Raw genomic sequence first — 19,204 nt, forward strand, 5'->3', positions numbered from 1 at the left:
TTGTACATTTATAAAAAAAATATACAGTTGGTCAAATTCTGCTCTCAATTCCATTCATGCAGTCCCATTGAAATCAATGAAATTGCAGTGGCATCACTGAGAATATGGGGTTCATTGTGTGTCCTTCTTTGGTTTCTAAGGCTCCGCTCCAGCAAAGCACTTGCACAATTTTAAACATGTGAGGGGTTCCATTGAAGTCCCGGAGTCTACTCAGATGCTTCAAGTTACTCATGCTAAAATGCTTTACTGGATCAAGGCCTGAATGTTTAAACTGCATCTTCCCACTAAGAATATCATCATATCTGGCCACGGCAGTGGCTTTCATCGTAATCCTTTTCTACTTTGGGCTTGCCTATTTGCTCCACCTGCTGTTGGGTGAATTTGATGCTTCAGCCTCATGAGAAGGTCTGCGTGCCGCAGGGCATCCGTGGACCACTCACTGTCTAGCACGCACACCATGAATCATAAAAGCTCTCTCTTTAGGCAGTAAGGGTGACAAGGTCCTGTAATTTATCTCAAATGAAAGGAGCTGGATTATCCGAGTGGGCCAGAAAACGCTGTCCATTAATTCTCCAAGATAGCTTCTGAACCCTCTGGGGTCACAGTTCCAGTCCACCCATCTCATTCACTAAGGGTGGTTGGTTTTTGGTTCATGCTGTTACACTGCAGACCCAACTTTGACTCTTAAGATTACATGGGTCTAAAAATCTGTCTTCACATCACAAGCCAGTTTACCCCATGTGAATCCTTTCATTAAAGCGGGGAGAGGGAAGGAAAGGGGGGAGAAATCATGCTCATGTTAAAATTTCCGTTTCCTGCAGGTCTTTGGTTTGCTTAAATTGTGTTTTGTTTTGTTCAGGAAGCAGCACTAAGCGCAGAACTCAGGACTGGTGCGAACTAGGGAACCTTTTCTTCCCCTGAGCAAATTTTTTGAATAGTCAGGAAACCTGAAAGAAAGGGGCCAAATTCTTTTGCAGGTATAAATTGGAGTAGCTCCATTAAGTCAATAGAGCTGTACCAATTTACACCGGTAGGTAACGTGGACCTGTATTACAGTGATCCCACTAGGAAATTGGATGTGCAGATTGATAGCTTCAGAACTTGCCACATTTTTCAAAGCCTTGTCTCTTTTGCTTTTGACTATCAGGTTAGAAACAGGCTTTTCTTTTTTTTAAAACAGTGATGGATAATTAACCTTTGGAACAACTTGCTTAGCAATATGGTGGCTTCTCTATCAGTTGGAGTCTTTCATTTAAGATTAGGTGTCTTTCTTTAAAAAAAAAAAAGAAAAGAAGCCATAGTTCAAACAGACTATGGGCTAGATGTAGGAATCACTGGGTAAAGTTTCATTGTCTGGGGTATGCAGGAAATCAGACTAGATGATAATGGTCCCTTCTGGTCTTCAAAATCTACAAAGCATATGGCAAAGCCCAAATACATTACAATGATCGGAGCTATAAATTGAATGCTCTCCAGCATGATTTGAAACCCCAGCTCTCAGCTGTACAAACTTCCACCACTTGGAGGAACCCTGTTAACTAGTAGCAGTAGTAGGCTTTTATCCCTTCGATGAATGAGCCACTGTAAGACGACAACACCTGCTTTGCAGGCATAAATCCACCTTTGATGCGAAGCACTAATAACCCTTCCCAAAGAATATCACTGGTGAGCCATGACGAGCTGTAGCTGTGAGATCTTCACCAGTACAGCAATTTGCATGGGAGCTGGCTTGTTGGATTTCAGTAAATTGCTGGAGTGACTTCATACCTCTGCAAATCATTAAAGAAGGCCAAGTCTCTCCAGGAGCTGCTTTGATAAATTCCCCTGGAGTAGCAAAATGTTTTTTGTTGTTTTTTATTTCCCCTCAGCTCCATTTGTAATGTCAACACTATGATTTTTTAATTATCTGTTTGAAACAGATTTAAACCTGAAGCCCAGGAAGGAACCTGGCCAGAATAGGGAATAAAGATCCCCTTGGGGATTGCTTGGCAGGTCTGACCTGAATTCTTATACAAGAGTCATTAGAGTGGAGCCAAAATGAAAGGCACTAAATATTGCAACCCTTTTGCTCCCCTGCATAGCCATCTGGCCCTCCCATCCCAGCTGAGCACACACTGCGTCTGGTGCTCATACAGAGGGGACTGAAAGTCAAGAGAGTTCTCTCCCACACACTGCAAGAAGGCACTCGTGAGTCTGGGGAAGGCTCTCCCCCATATACTGTGGGAGGGAGCTCTCTCTATGGTACAAGGTTAGGGGCTCATGAACTAAAGGGAATCATCTAAAAATGAGGACACAAAGAATATGGTGGTTGATAGGGTACCTAGACCTTGACATTCACTGCCCCATGGAACTTATCTTTGTGGTGGTATCTGAGGTCCTCACAATCCATAACAACGAGTGATTAGATAGACAGGGCACAGTGAGACCAGGATTCCCCCGCAACTCCTTAGGAAGCGCACATTGCACCAAATGGGATCCCCACACTTGATTGGGCCCATTTTTCTGGTTCCACCTCCCCCCCATTCCTCCCCATCTGTGGAGCAAGCACTGCCTTCTAACCCCCCACACATATGGGACCCACAGACCTCCTCCTGCCCCTCAACTTTCTCACACTTTCAGGGGATGTAGGGGAATATCAACTTTCTGACCCTTGCCCCTCTCCCCCCCCCCCCCCCAAGCCTGGGACAAATCCACTTTGCTGTTTAATGTTCTGCATTTCCCATTACAACTAATCTCCTCAGATGAAAGAGGGGAGCCTGGACTGCTTCAGTCCATACCGCCTTCAAGGGAGCGTTAATCCCCAGCCTTCAGTGCTTAACATTACCAGGGGTGGCTGAATGACCAAGCACACAGTGCTCCACTTCTCAGTCTTCCCCTCTGCAGGCTGTAGTGAAAGCACCTGGCACTGGGGACAAGTACTTGTGGTTGGGATGCATCGGTACCTGGACAAGAAGTGCCCATCAGCCATTGACTCTTGTCTGGGGGTGGTTTACATGACCCCCCCTACACTGAAGGGGAAACTTAGAGGTCCTGAAGCCTCAGGGAAATTTCAGAGAAATTCATGCAAACTGAAATGCATGGCATTCACTCAGGTCTGTACTTCGTTATACTGATGTGGCAGTGACCCCTTTGTCTAGAGAACAGCTCACAGGGATCCTTCAGGATGAAAAGATGCTCTAGCCATATAAAATGAGATTTGCAATACTCTCTGGGTTGCCAAATTAAAAAAAAAAAAAATTAATAACTTTAGCCATCTCATTTGCCTGCATTAGTCTCAGCTTTTGGCTTTATAGCACCAGGCATGAAGAATATGGGGGATTTGAAAAATTAACCAGCATAGTGAGAGTTGATTATTAATGCTTGGAGCTAAGAGAAAGAGAGAGAGAGAGGAAAACAAACAAAACAAAAAATGAGCCAAAAATAAGGGTAATCTCTCATTTCCCAAAAGTGAGATAACTGAATTATTGCCATAGTTAACAGATGCACCAAAGGAATTGAATAAATACCACCTATTAGCTTTTTGGGGACCTGATATTTTAACTTCTACTGGCGCACCTGTGGAATTTTCTAGAAGAGTTTGAGGAAAGGGTGGTACCAAAAACTCTGTGCCTCTGACTATGGGCAAGTCACATAGGAGCAGATTTTCCAAAGCATTCAGAACCTAAAAATCACACCCAGATTTTCAGAAGAGCCCAGCTCACATATGTTGCCCCAAGATAAATGGCCAGGTTCACATCCGATGAAGTGAGCTGTAGCTCACGAAAGCTTATGTTCAAATAAATTAGTTAGTCTATAAAGTGCCACAAGTCCTCCTTTTCTTTTTGCGAATACAGGTTCGCAAAGGAACTCAGCTTCATTGGTCCTGAAATCTTTTGAAAATCTGGTCCTTAAATGGCTGCCCACATAGGAACTCAGCTCTTTTGAAAGTTGAGTGTGTTGAGCTGTTTAGAGCAAAGGTGCTCGAGGATAGACTCTGAACAGGACTCAGGGCCAGGTCTTCAATCTAACTACATTGCTTCACACCACTGAGCAACACAGTTAAGTTGATCTAAACCCACAGATAGATGGCTGAGTCAAACAGAAGGATTCTTCGGTCAGCCTAGCTTCTGCTGCTTGGGAAAGTGGAATAACCACATTGGAAGGGGTCCCCCCCCATCATCAATGTAGGGAACATCTACACTATGGTGCTACAGCACTGAAGCTGTGCCTCTAGTAGAGCTTTGGCCTTACTCCCATGATATAGATGAGGAACTGAGGCAAAGAGAGAGTAAGAACACTTATTTTGACTATAAGCTCTTCAAGACAAGGCCTGTCTCTTGCTATGTGTCGAGCACAAATGGGCTCTGATCTCATCTCCTAGAGTCATTCCTGCATCATAGAACATCAGGGTTGGAAGGGACCTCAGGAGGTCATCTAGTCCAACCCCCTGCTCAAAGCAGGACCAACCCCCAACTAAATCATCCCAGCCAGGGCTTTGTCAAGCCTGACCTTAAAAACTTCTAGGGAAGGAGATTCCACCACCTCCCTAGGTAATGCATTCCAGTGCTTCACCACCCTCCTAGTGAAAAAGTTTTTCCTAATATCCAACCTAAATCTCCCCCACTGCAACTTGAGACCATTACTCCTTGTTCTGTCATCTGCTACCACTGAGAACAGTCTAGATCCATCCTCTTTGGAACCCCCTTTCAGGTAGTTGAAAGCAGCTATCAAATCCCCCCTCATTCTTCACTTCTGAAGACTAAACATCCCCAGTTCCCTCAGCCTCTCCTCATAAGTCATGCGTTCATCCCCTAATCATTTTTGTTGCCCTCCGCTGGACTCTTTCCACATCCTTCTTGTAGTGTGGGGCCCAAAACTGGACACAGTACTCCAGATGAGGTCTCACCAATGTCGAATCGAGGGGAACGATCACGTCCCTCGATCTGCTGGCAATGCCCCTACTTTATATATCCCAAAATGCCATTGGCCTTCTTGGCAACAAGGGCACACTGCTGACTCATATCCAGTTTCTCGTCCACTGTAACCCCTAGGTCCTTCTCTGCAGAACTGCTGCCAAGCCATTCGGTCCCTAGTCTGTAGAGGTGCATTGGATTCTTCCATCCTAAGTGCAGGACTCTGCACTTGTCCTTGTTGAACCTCAGATTTCTTTTGGCCCAATCCTCCAATTTATCTAGGTACCTCTAATCTATCCCTAGCCTCCAGCGTATCTACCTCTCCTCCCAGTTTAGTGTCATCTGCAAACTTGCTGAGGGTGCAATCCACACCATCCTCCAGATCATTTATGAAGATATTGAACAAAACCGGCCCCAGGACCGACCCCTGGGGCACTCCACTTGATACCGGCTGCCAACTAGACATGGAGCCATTGATCCCTACCCGTTGAGCCTGACAATCTAGCCAGCTTTCAATCCACCTTATAGTCCATTCATCCAGCCCATACTTCTTTAACTTGCTGACAAGAATACTGTGGGAGACAGTGTCAAAAGCTTTGCTAAAGTCAAGGAACAACACGTCCACTTCTTTCCCTTCATCCACAGGGCCAGTTATCTTGTCATAGAAGGCACTTAGATTAGTCAGGCATGACTTGCCTTTGGTGAATCCATGCTGACTGTTCCTGATCACTTTCCTCTCATGTAAGTGCTTCAGGATTGATTCCATGAGGGCCTGCTCCATGATTTTTCCAGGGAATGAGGTGAGGCTGACTGGCCTGTAGTTCCCAGGATCCTCCTCCTTCCTTTTTTAAAGATGGGCACTACATTAGCCTTTTTCCAGTCATCTGGGACCTCCCCCGATCGCCATGAGTTTTCAAAGATAATGGCCAATGGCTCTGCAATCACATCCGACAAACTCCTTTAGCACTCTCGGATGCAATGCATCCAGCCCCATGGACTTGTGCTCGTCCAGCTTTTCTAAATAGTCCCGAACCACTTCTTTCTCCACAGAGGGCTGGTCACCTCCTCCCCATGCTGTGCTGCCCAGTGCAGCAGTCTGGGAGCTGGCCTTGTTCGTGAAGACAGAGGCAAAAAAAGCATTGAGTACATTAGCTTTTTCCACATCCTCTGTCACTAGGTTGCCTCCCTCATTCAGTAAGGGGCCCACACTTCCCTTGACTTTCTTCTTGTTGCCAACATACCTGAAGAAACCCTTCTTGTTACTCTTAACATCTCTTGCTAGCTGCAACTCCAGGTGTTATCTGGCCTTCCTGATTTCACTCCAAGCCTGAACAATATTTTTATACTCATCCTTGGTCATTTGTCCAATCTTCCACTTCTTGTAAGCTTTGTTTTTGTATTTAAGAGCAGCAATGATTTCACTGTTAAGCCAAGCTGGTCGCCTGCCATATTTACTATTCTTTCTACACATTGGGATGGTTTGTCCCTGTAACCTCAATAAGGATTCTTTAAAATACAGCCAGCTCTCCTGGACTCCTTTCCCCCTCATGTTAATCTCCCAGGGGATCTTGCCCATCAGTTCCCTGAGGGAGTCAAAGTCTGCTTTTCTGAAACCCAGGGTCTGTATTCTGCTGCTCTCCTTTCTTCCTTGTGTTAGGATCCTGAACTCGACCATGTCATGGTCACTGTCTCCCAGGTTCCCATCCACTTTTGCTTCCCCTATAATTCTTCCCGGTTTGTGAGCAGCAGGTCAAGAAGAGCTCTGTCCCTAATTGGTTCCTCCAGCACTTGCACCAGGAAATTGTCCCCTACATTTTCCAAGAACTTCTGGATTGCCTGTGCACCGCTGTATTGCTCTCCCAGCAGATATCAGGGTGACTGAAGTCTCCCATGAGAACCAGGGCCTGCGATCAAAATCCCCCAGCCCAAAGTCCTAACCAACTTTGCCTTTATGAGGAAAGAAAAGCACATAGTGAATTATCTACAGAAAAAGATACCACATTGACTGCCATAGCTCCATTGAACCGGGTGGGATCACCCAGGACTGTCAAGGCTAATGGTAATTGATGTTTCCTTTCACACCTGCTCTCTTTCCTGCTTTATTACGCCTTTGCAAATACTGTTGTCTCGGGGGGGGGGGGGGGAAGAGTGGGAGGAGAGGAGGCAGCCCGCAGAAGGGAACAATTCCGGTTGTGCTGCACAATGCTGTTAAATTGCATTCAGCCTCCCTTTCATAAAGTAATAAAAAGTGTTGTCTGAAAGGCAGCACGGAGTTTTAATTTTCTCATTGTCAACGGATACCCTAATCATGTAATTGAAGGGTGGGTGCTTGTCCTGTAAAGCAAGCAGAGAAATCCAGCACGTGGGGCAGCTGCTAGGGAACTGGAACAAGTTTGATTCGCTCCTGAAAATGCTACTTCTAGAAGTAATTTTAATTCTGGAAACCTAGAACCCCCCAGATGAGTAATGGGGCTGAAGAAAACTGAAATTTTCTCCATGGCACCTTCAAACTCAAAGGGCCTGTATTTCTCTTGTATTGTACCAGTCCGAGACTGGCATAACGGCACTGAAAGCACAGTAACATTACACTGATGTAATGTAGATGGGAATAAGACCCAAGGTATCTCAAAGCACCTTAAGCATGGAGTCAGATGCCACCAAGGTGAGCTAGTCCCTCTATACAGTTGTCATCTTGGGCTGTGATCCTCACGTATTTCCCATACTACGCAGCATTGGGACTGCTCAACAGTTGGATGAGAGACCTACAGCAAACACAGAATTGCTGCAGAATCTGGCCATGTTGACTTAAATTGCATTTTACCTTCCTGTCCCCTATAGGGCTCAAGGCCCTACAATGATGTTGTGATGCTAGCTTGTAACAGAGAATCCAGCCAAGCCCCTCTGCACGATTCCTATGAAGCAAAGGGGGTTGAAAGATGCTAGATTAGCCCACTATGGAGCAGACGTCAGTGGCGGTAGAGATGACCAAGCTGGCTTCTCCACCCCCTCCCCACTGCACTCCGCTGGGGGAGGCATGTATTTCTGTGCATGCCATAAATCCTTGCTTGGTAGAGGACTTCTTGGAGAGTAAAGTGTGTTGACACAGATTAGAGCAGGCCCAAGGTAGCTTTAATCTAGGCCTAGATCAGTGTAGAACTTGCTCGCTGGAAGCCACAGAATCCCATGGAAGCATGTAGTGAAAGCTGGGCATGGCTGAGATTCTGGCCTCCATGGTTTCTGGACAACCCAGAAAAAACAATCATCCTGTCTGGCATCATTAAAGAATTCCTGAAGCTGTTGGCAAGTATAGGGGTGTTGTTTATCATAGGTTTCTTGGTCAAGTTCAACTGCCTCTTTAGATTTTTTTTTGTTTTGTGGTGGTCTGCTAGTTCATTTATGCTATAGATTTAGGATGAAATCCTGGCCCTACCGGCAAAATTCCCATTAACTCCAATGAGGCCAGGAGTTTGACCATGGTGTCTAACTTCCTGTACAAGCCTGTTGTGTTCTTTTCTCTACTTTATGTCCCCCGCACCCCACCAGTTGTCGCTCTTTGAGCTATTTTTACAAAGCTTGTACTAGGATTTTCTGATACTACTTTTCTAACAGCTGACTGACTGCTTTATAGTACAGTGACATCATCAGTTTTGATTTTTTTAAAGTGCATCCCACAAAAGCAAACAGAGGACTTTTCAGGCAGCAAAACAGCAATGCCACTCCCTTCCACAGGAGAAATGGTTGTCATGGTATCCAATATGGACACATCACGGTCATCTCAGAGTAATCAGCAATCTTGTGGAAGACAGCAGGCAGTGCTATGTAACCACTGACTTTTCAGACTCAGTGATCAGCAATAGGCAGCTGACGACTTTTTCAAAGTAACTTTTAATAACCCTGTGCCCAGACCCTGGATACAAATACAGCTGCAGAGCTGCAGTCAGATGGCTCACATACATGGCCCGTCAGCAGAGCTTGTTTTACTGGGGAAAAAATAAATCTCCCCCCACCCCTGGAAGTGGGGATTTTCTTGTAATTAAAAGGGACTTGACAGTCATGGGTTCTATTCCCAATTCTATCACTAAGGCAGTGCCTGGGCTTGGGCAAGTCACTTCACACCAGATTGATAAAGATATTTAGGTGTATAGTAAGATTACAGAAGAATCTACTTCAATGGGAGTTAGACATCTGATTTGGTTAGGATGTCTGAAAATCTTATTAAGTGCCTAGCTGCATCTTTCAGTGCCTAAAGCACCGTTGAAAATCTGGCCCGTAGGCGACATCTTTCAAATTCAAAGCTTAAACTGAAGCACCTCTACCCAGCTGTAGGCAGACCAATGAAAGTGGCCAGTGGGAGCGGTGCATGCTCAGTACTTCTGCAGACACCTCAGTAAAAGCAACCCAATTTTCAGAAGGATGTAGTTGCCTAACTTTAGGAGCAGAAAGCTCTATAGATCATTACCATTTCCAGAGTCAAGGGACTCAGTACACCAAGTCACACGGCCGGGGGGGGGGGGGGGGGGGGGAGGAGAAGAAAGAGGGAGGAAGGATGTAAATAGTAAATTAATTCAAGACTGATGAAAGGAAATACACAATGCACAACTAACCTGTAGAATTCACAGCCACAAGAGCTCTTTGCAGTCAAAAAGCTTAAACAGAAGGCTTTAAAGAATATAATGGCCAGACTGGGTCAGACCAAAGGTCCATCTAGCCCTGTATCCTGTCTTCCAACAGCAGCCAATGTCAAGTACCCCAGAGGGAATGAACAGAGCAGGTAATCATCAAGTGATCCACCCCCTATTGCCTATTCCCAGCTTCTGGCAAACAGAGGCTAGGGACACCATACCTGCCCATCCTGACTAATGGCTATTGATAGACCTATCCTCCATGAATTTATCTAGTTCTTTTTTGAACCCTGTTATGGTCTTGGCCTTCACAACATCCTCTGGCAAAGAGTTCCACACGTTGGCTGTGTGAAGAAATACTTCCTTTAGTTAGGTTTAAACCTGCTGCCTATTAATTTCATTTGGTGACCCCCAGTTCTTGTGTTATGAGAAGGAGTAACTAACACCTCGTTATTTACTTTCTCCGCACTAGTCATGATTTTATAGAGCTCTATCATATTCCCCCCTTAATTGTCTCTTCTCCAAGCTGAAAAGTCCCAGCCTTAATCTCTCCTCCTATGGAAGCTGTTCCATACCCCTAATCACTTTTGTTTTCCTTTTCTGAACCTTTTCCAATTCCAATATATTTCTTGAGATAGGGCAACCACATCTGCATGCAGTATTCAAGATGTGGGTGTACCATAGATTTACATAAAGACAATATGATATTTTCTGTCTTATTATCTATCCCTTTCATAAGGATTCCCAACATTGTTAGCTTTTTGGACTGCTGCTGCACATTGTGGATAGTTGCCTGAAAACATCCACTCAATGACCACTCAAGAAAGATCTTGGCATAACAGCTAATTTAGACCCCATCATTTTAATATGTATGGTTAGGAGTATGTTTTCCAATGTGCATTACTTTGCATTTGTCAACATGAAATTTCATCTGCCATTTTGTTGCCCAGTCACCCGGTTTTAAGAGATTCCTTTGTATCTCTTTGCAGTCTGCTTCGGATTTAACTATCTTGAGTAGTTTTGTATCATCTGCAAATTTTGCCACCTCACTGTCTCTTTTCTCAGATCATTTACCCCATTTTTCCAGATTAAATAAAGAATGTGCTATAAAAAGTTACATGAAATAGGATACAAATGTGCATATATTATCTCATTTTATAGCACTTATTTTTTAATCTGGAAAAAATAGGGTAAGTGATCTGGGAAAAGGGTTAAACCATGAGGTGGCAAAATTTTACATATGTACAAGGGCTATAACTCCTCATGCTTCAGAGCATAAAGACCTATAACTGACAGGGGTCAGGAAGAACTTCCCCAACAACAGGTTATTCCATTATGGACATTCTCACACCTTGCTCTGAAGCATCTGATATAGGCCACTGATCTAAACAGGCTATGTTGGACTAGAGGGCAGATGGATTTCATCCGGCAGGGTTGTTCCTGTGTTTCTCTTGGCAGCATTTGATACAGGGACAGGCAACTTTATGTTCTCCATCACCTCCACTGCTTGTTCTGGTATTGTATCTACAGTACTTCCCATACCAGACTATTTTGCCTAGTCCTGGATGGAGGCCTGTCATGCAAAATCCAGAGGCTCTGCTTGTAAAGTAATGAGCCCTGCACCAAGCTGTACATCCTTCCCTAGGTTCCTGATCATCACAGAGACTCACTGCATACAGTGCAACCAGCATTTTGTAAGCCATCTGATATGTAAGGAAGCTGTAAACCCACCCATTGAAAATGGACTGGTGAAATGCTTCAAGTTCTCATGTCAAAAAATCCCAAGTTTAAGTCCTAGGCCACCATCCTTCCAGCCACATGGATGCCGAGCACTGGCAACAGATGGCATAAGGCCAGATCAGTCATTTACATCTAGTCTCCATAGCATCTCTCTCCTGTACAGGTGGAGACCTAGAGAGAACTACAGGGTATATCAATGTCCAGTAGCCTCACTGAGAATCCTCTTTTTGTATTCTTCTATTCTTCTCTGCCACAAAGGATATTGATAAATATCTAGTCCTCATGTAGTGCTTTTTATCAGTACATCTCAATGCACTTTACAAAGGAAGTCAGTACCAAGAGCCTCATTTGACAGATGGGGAAACTGCAGGAGAGGCCTTTGTCCTAGTTGCTAGAGTCCAGCCTCTCATATGTAGTGTACTGGGGAGAGTGCTGTCCATCCTTAGCTTTCTGTTTTCAAAGGGACAGCAGGGGGAAGGAAAATGTAATTGAACAGAATCATAGACTTTAAGGTCAGAAGGGACCATTATGATAGTCTAGTCTGACCTCTTGCAGGCCACAGAATCTCACCCACCCACTCCTGTAACAAACCCCTAACCTATGTCTGAGATATTGAAGTCCTCAAATCATGGTTTAAAGACTTCAAGGTGTAGAGAATCCTCCAGCAAGTTACCAGTGCCCCACACTGCAGAGAAAGGCAAAAAACTCCCAGGGCCCCTGCCAGTCTGCCCTGGAGGAAAAATTCCTTCCCAACCCCAAATATGGCGATCAGCTAAACCCTGAGCATGTGGGCAAGACTCACCAGCCAGACACCCAGGAAAGAATTCTCTGTAGTAACTCAGATCCCACCCCATCTAACATCCCATCACAGGCCATTGGGCATATCTACCGCTAATATTTGGAGATCAATTGATTGCCAAAATTAGGCTATCCCATCATATCATCCCCTCCATAAACTTATCAAGTTTAGTCTTGAAGCCAGATATGTCTTTTGCCCCCACTGCTCCCCTTGGAAGGCTGTTCCAGAACTTCACTCCTCTATGGTTAGAAACCTGTGTCTAATTTCAAGTCTAAACTTCCTGATGGCCAGTTTATATCCATTTGTTCTTGTGTCCACATTGGTATGGAGTTCAAATAATTCTTCTCCCTCCCTGGTATTTATCCCGCTGATATATTTATAGAGAGCAATCATATCTCCCCTCAACCTTCTTTTAGTTAGGCTAAACAAGCCAAGCTCTTCGAGTCTCCTTTCATAAGGCAGAAAAGGAGTACTTGTGGCACCTTAGAGACTAACCAATTTGAGCATAAACTTTCGTGAGCTACAGCTCACTTCATCGGATGCATACTGAAGTGAGCTGTAGCTCACGAAAGCTTATGCTCAAATAAATTGGTTAGTCTTTAAGGTGCCACAAGTACTCCTTTTCTTTTTGTGAATACAGACTAACATGGCTGCTACTCTGAAACCTTTCATAAGACAGGTTTTCCATTGATCATCCTTGTAGCCCTTCTCTGTACCTATTCCAGTTTTAATTAAGTAAATACTAAGAAGGATGAATTCAAAACATTAAAGGATCTCCTCCAGAGGAAGAAAACATCAGGAGGGCACAGGTGCTGACTTCCCAATGTGCTAGGGTGGGGGGAGGGGGGTGCTTGATCCCTGAGTCTGCCCCAGCCCCACCCCCACCCCACCAAGTCCCCCCCACCTCTTTGCCACCCCATTCTGCCCCCTCCCCAAAGTGTACCATGTCCTTGCTCCCCCCCACGCCTCCTGCACACTGCAAAACAGTGATTGTTGTGGGCAGGAGGCACTGATTAGAAGGGCCTGCCGGTGGGTGCTCAGCATCCACCATTCCCCCTTTGGTGCTCTAGCCCTGGAGCACCTATGCAGGGGGGGAGGGGAAGAGATTTCTTATGCGAGAAAGGCTTTTGTCTGAGAACCCTGTAAACACTTAAGCAATGGAAGAGTTCTAGAGATTTAGAGATGCAAGAGTGCTGACAAAGACTAAGTTTTATCCATTTCTCTCTCAACCCCTCTTGGCATATTTAGCAGCAGCTCATGAAATTGAATCTGGTGAATTTAAATGATGGCCTTTCCTATTCCGACTTTTTAATTTCACATCCCTTGGACTGCCCCTTTGTTCTCCTGTGATGTTATCCATCTGTGCCCACCCTCAGGCCACTGGACTGGAAATTGTTTCCTTAAGGAATGTTACAGCTCTACTGACTTTAATTAGGAGAAGATAGCAGCCTGAGGGTTGCAGCCAGAGTGTGGGCTCTGTGGGTGGGGTGGGGGGAGTTTGAGAACCAAAATGAGCTCAACAAAATGTCGTAGATAGTCTGGAGGGCCACTGACCTCTGATGTTCTCCCACCAGGGAGGGGCTGGACCTCTGTTCACACTCAGATGCCTCAGTGCTTTTGTTTGCTTTACAGTTCGTTAGCTGAAAGCTAGGTCACCCAATGGAGTCAATGATTCTGTACTCTTGGCCTTGGGATGCTTTATATTTACATAAATATGTTGGGGCCTTAAATATGTTGATGTATAACTGTATCTGGAGGTCCCAACTGAGACTGGGGCCCATTGTACTTGGTGCTCTACAGCCACAGACAGCCCCTACCCTAGAAAGGTTACAAGGCTGATGAATGGTGGGAGAGAACACCTGGGTTAAGGTCTCACAGTGGTGGAATAAAGTGGTCCTCAATAGGGCACTAGCTTGGGACACATGTCCCTGTGCTATCAACCAGAGACCTTAGACCAGAAACTACCAGCCAAGCCAATAGAAAAGGAAGTTTCACGGAGAAGACAATAGCTTTTCCACAACTCATTAAGTGTCCAGACTCCATTAGACCTTTGCTTGCTGTCACAGGAGAGATGCTGGGACAGGCACCTGCAATCTGGATGCTGCAGGCCCCTCTGGCTGGATTGTCATTGTATTAGGAGTGACCACTCCAAAACCCTGTGACACCTGGTCCTTGCTGGCCCTAGCCCCTGCCATTCGAGGATATGTTGGCCTGCTACAAGAGGGAGTGAGTTTTATTCAGGTGGAGAAAACTCAGGCCCAGAGCAGGCAAGAGGCTGGCACAGAACCCTGCATCAGCAGTGGCCTGAACTGTCAGCCCAGCCCTGAAAGACTGTTCAGCATGTTAACCATGGTGAGAGGCAGACCGAGTATAAAAACAGCCTCTATAATTGGCACTGTGTCAAGGTTTCAGGCTGCTGCACTAGGATGTCAGACTGCCTGCCACATAAAAATATCAATAGCTAGTGGATTTCATGAACTCTCTGGTGCTTCTCCCTTTTGGGGTCAAAAATGCTGCTTGGGGTAGGGTTTTTGTTTTGGGGGTAAAAGAAGAAGTCAGCATTGAGAGTTATTCTTATGGTGAAAGGCTGTTGTGGTAGCATCTCGAGTCCGCAACCAACCTCAGGGCCTCCCCCCATCTGTTGGGTGCTAAACAGAGACACAACCAAGCCGTCGGACACAGAAAAGCTTAGAATCTTAACAGCTAGATAAAATGCGCCGGACAACTTTTTTGATCACTCTTCTACAGATCTGAAACAGTTGCCCAAGGTCAGTCTTTGGCAGAGCCAGGAGTTTCATCAAGATCTTTAGAGTCTCAGCCTTTAACCACAGGGCCTCCCTTTCCCTGTGAAAGGACACATACCAGCTTGATGCAGGTGTAACTATTGGCTCAAAGGAATTACTCCTGATTTGCCCCAGCATAAGAGGAAGATCAGGCCTTCCCTGCATGTTAGTCACAGGGAAGATCTGATCCACGACTCTGGTCTATAGCAGCCCTTCCAGGTCCGCAAAGCAGAAGCCTCATCCATAGCTGCTCTGTTAGCAGCCGTGCTGAGCCCCTCCCACCTAAGAGTCCCTGCTTCTGCAGTGTGCAGCCGCCCACAGCAGTAATTACTCACCTCTTCACATTCTTCTGTGGTTCTCTGCTGCGATTTTAAATCAATCCATCGGTCGTGACAGTTTCTGAGAGCGGATATGGCTCATCCCCTGAAACAGGCAAGCAGTGGGTAAGAGCAATTATTCCATAAATGGTTCTCTTTTTCACCTTATGTCTTCTTGGATCCATTACCTCTGCTTCTGTTCCTAGGTAACCCCCATCTGTGGCACATTATTTTTGCACATCAGTTCAGTGTTTACAAAGCCCTGATCCCACCCCCTCTATCCCCACAATGAAAGGCTCAGTGTTGTGTAGGGGAAAGGTAAATTGCATGTTAAGTGATTTAATTTGTTAACACAATAGACAGCAGCACAGGCTCCCCTCAGAGCTGCCATTTAAAGAGAAGTGCTGTAGATGGATAAAGTGCACCCAGAAAACTCAAGACACAGGGACATCAGCCAGTGAAATGAGCCCTGTTAAATAGTTCATCACTCCCCTGCCATGCTGGGAGTCAGGAATCACTAAAAGACAGTGGGGTTAGTGCCAAGAGGAAGTGGTAGGGTGACCAGAGGTCCTGATTTTATAGGGACAGTCCTGATATTTGGGGCTCTCTCTTATATAGGTGCCCACTAGCCCCCACCCCTGTCCCGATTTTTTACATTTGCTGTCTGGTCACCCTAGGAAGTGGCGGTAGCAGCAATAAGGTGTGTGTGTGGGGGGGGGAAGAACAGCAATGTGGGGGACGCTAGGGGTGGTGGACGTGTTGGTGCTAACACTCAGGTTTTGTCTACACTAGACAGGTGGTCAGCGTAGCTAGACTTGACTTGGTCTAGTGTGGATGCAGGTTAGACACCTTTTAGCTGGCCGATCATCCACCAGCTAGACTGGGGTAGAATAGTGTTAACTTGCATTTGCGTAGGGAAAGGTAGAGGTTAGTTACAATGCATTAGCTAACTTTAAACCACTTTTCCTAGTGTAAACAATAATTAAGACTAGGTCTACATTACAGACTTTACAGTGGCACAGCTGTACCACTGCGCTGCTGTAAAACAAGTGTCTGGTCTAGCTGCTCTATGCTGGTTGGAGAGCGAGAGCAAGAGTGCTCTCCTGCTGGCATAGTGCTGTCCACACCAGCACTTTTGTCAGTGAAACTTATGTCAGGGGGAGGGGGGGGCTTAATTGAGAGAGTCTTATCCAAAAGAAAGAAAGACTTAGTCAGTGAAAGGACTCCCATTGATTTTAGAGGGCATTGGATCCGGCTGCAAGTGAGTGCATCAGGCGCATTGTTTGAGGAGCTAGAGGAAAGAGGGGTGGGGCTTTGCATCACCCATGGCCTTTCCTGGTCTGCACTCAATTATACTTAAGCAAACAGCTTTCTTTCCATTGACTCCTGGGCTGAAATGCCTTCTCAAATGTGAGCAATAAACTGTTTTATTGTTTTCAAACTTGAAGCTGGGTCAAGGGAAGAAGCCAGGAATTGCTGGATGATTTTATGATCTAATTTAATTCTTCTAGTTCATCAGCCTGAGGTTCCTATATTTGTTCAAGTCCCTGACTGACATACCAGGCCAAGACCTATAAAACAGGAGTGAGTGAATGAGTCTCAGTATAACTACGAAGGAAGAGAAACGCACCAGAGGAAGGGAAATACTTGCCTGTTGGCTTGCATGTCCTATCTACATAGGGCCAGATCCTGGTTGATGTAAAGTGGAGCTATGCTGATTTACACCACCAGGATCTGGCCTACAGCATCTATTTTTAGTGGAGAAGAAACTCCTTCAAAAAAAAAAAAAATCTACATTAATCCTATAGAGCAGTGGTTCCCAAACTTGTTCCCTTGCTTGTTCAGAGAACACCCATGGTGGGCTGGGCCGGTTTGTTTACTTGCTGTGTCCGCAGGTTTGGCCGATCATGGTTCCCAGTAGTCGCGGTTTGCTGCTCCAGGCCAATGGGAGCTGCTGGAAGCAGCCGGTACGTCCCTCAGCCTGCACTGCTTCCAGCAGCTCCCATTGGCCTGGAGCAGCAAACCGCGACTACTGGGAACCATGATCGGCCAAACCTGCGGATGCAGGAGGTAAACAAACCTGGCTGGCCCGCCAGGGGCTTTCCCCACACAAGCAGTGGAACAAGTTTGGGAGCCACTGCTATAGAGGGGGAAAAGGTTTTAAATATGCATGTACACAGAGTTACACCTGCCAACCCCCATTGCCTTCACTGGTATCAGCCCCAATATAACTGGGGGCAGAGTTTTGCAGATGGCGCTTATCTTGCTTACAACACATCCAGATCAAAAGCCTTGAATATTTCAGCAACAATTCAGAGTGCTGAAGTGACTCAAGGTGCAAGGTCAGTCTGTGGCAAAGCTAGGAAGCAAACTCAGATCTTGAGTCCCAGTCCAGTGACGGCCACCCTTCCTCCCTCTGGAATCTTATTTTCTTAGCCTGCTAAATATATATTGATCTTGTTTGGTGTTCTCTTCAGCACAGTAGGAATAGAAGAGTCCAGGTTGCATGGATAGTGAAATAGAACCCCCTCCCTCCCTGAAAATTCTCATCTGAGGCTGCCAGAGGAATTATGCATAACAAGATGGCTGGGGGGTTATGTCACTCCATGAAAGCTGTAATTTCCCTGCTATTGATTTCCTAAAGATAAACTTGTGGTTTGCATGTGGTGAAAGCTAATTTAAAACAAGAAAGATGAGTCTCTCCAGAACACCTTGATTGGCAATTGTGATAAATTCCTATAATTACTATTGACTCCAAGAAGGATTTTCATTTGTTAAAGATGTTGCTGAAATGACAGCCCAGAAACGGAAGGAGACAGGGAAAGCAGCATGCAGCTCCTGCCTTTGCCAAGTTACCCGAGTATTTAGCATCATGCAGATGTGCAAAGGGTCAGAGTCAAAGTACTTTGGCAAGCCCAGTATTACCAACTCCAATCACTGGAAAATTGGAGTCAGGCCACTCAATCATGAGCTTGGCTTAAATAAGGGTTTTCCCCCTTAAAAAAAGTTTTCTTCTTTTTAATTGGCCTTCTGGTTTGGGCATTTAGGATTAGCTTGAAAAGGTGATACAAGTGTTTCTCTGCAACCATGAGGGCTAGAAGTTTATTTTAAAAAGTGAAAGCTGAGATTCTTATGCATTCAACAGCTGAAGCTTTAAGATGGACACCAAGTAGGACCAACCCTCCCCCCCCACCACACACACAAACCTTCAGCTTGGGACCTTATTTACGCAATTAGCCTGCCCCAAAACCATTGTACCTTCGCTGCTATTGGTACTCATGCTAGCTAGATCTGGCACATCTACACAAGCTGCAGTCACACCCCCGAATCCAGTGCAGACATGCTCCGAGTTCAGATGAACACCCATATGGCAGACTGCACCAGTGCCGATCCATTTGGATCTGCAAACTCAGGCTGGAAACAGCACAGGAGTGGCCTCTTTGCTGTAGTTCTGTTTGGAACATATTTGGGAGGGGAAGAAAAAAAAACCAACCAACCACCACCTAAAAATAGGGAATGGGGTAGGGGGAGCTAGCCAATTTTTTGAAGCTTCAGTGAAAGTTCAGTTGGACTATCAGCTCGAGAAGCATATAAGTATTGTATTGCAATACATGTATCATGGTCACAGGAGAAGCTTGAATGGGATACACTGTCCAAAGTGGAGAGAACTGAAAGAGTGTGGAACATCCTCCTCTCAGGGACAGCGAATCACAAGCATTTGCCACTGAGCAGAAAACCCCACTGTATAGTGTAACCCACACACCTCCTGGGTGGGGTTCTCTGTCCCATCTAGTGGCACCGAGACCACTTAGAGAGAATGAGTCTGCTCTACAGCCTTAGCTAACAGGCAGTGGGCTTTGAGCTCATGCTGTAGAGGCTTACGTACTAAGCTCCAGAGGTCCCCAGTTCGATCCCGACGACTGCGGTCTGTTGGTGTTACAATGGTGCACCCTGCGATGATGCATTGTGCAAAAGCATGGAAGTATTAGGATGGAAATCAGAGTGCAGCATAGACAACAAAAACCCAAAAAGCACAACTTTGGGGTGTTTG

The 19,204-nt window shown here is 45.6% G+C and overlaps 1 protein-coding gene and 1 long non-coding RNA gene across 2 annotated transcripts in view; one reads left to right on the forward strand and one right to left on the reverse strand.

Annotated features, from left to right (window-relative positions):
* LOC141978219 (uncharacterized) overlaps nt 1-19,204 on the reverse strand; it is a 255,098-nt gene that overhangs the window by 223,553 nt on the left and 12,341 nt on the right. The window contains exon 2 of the long non-coding RNA XR_012636353.1: nt 15,172-15,259. This is a non-coding gene — a long non-coding RNA (uncharacterized LOC141978219). The remainder of the gene's footprint in view (nt 1-15,171; nt 15,260-19,204) is intronic.
* DUSP26 (dual specificity phosphatase 26) overlaps nt 15,262-19,204 on the forward strand; it is a 33,947-nt gene continuing 30,004 nt past the window's right edge. The window contains exon 1 of the mRNA XM_074940142.1: nt 15,262-15,279. The gene's annotated coding sequence lies outside the window, so the exon portion shown is untranslated. The remainder of the gene's footprint in view (nt 15,280-19,204) is intronic.

This window comes from Natator depressus, chromosome 26, assembly GCF_965152275.1.
Source record: "Natator depressus isolate rNatDep1 chromosome 26, rNatDep2.hap1, whole genome shotgun sequence".
Lineage (NCBI taxonomy): Eukaryota > Metazoa > Chordata > Testudines > Cheloniidae > Natator > Natator depressus.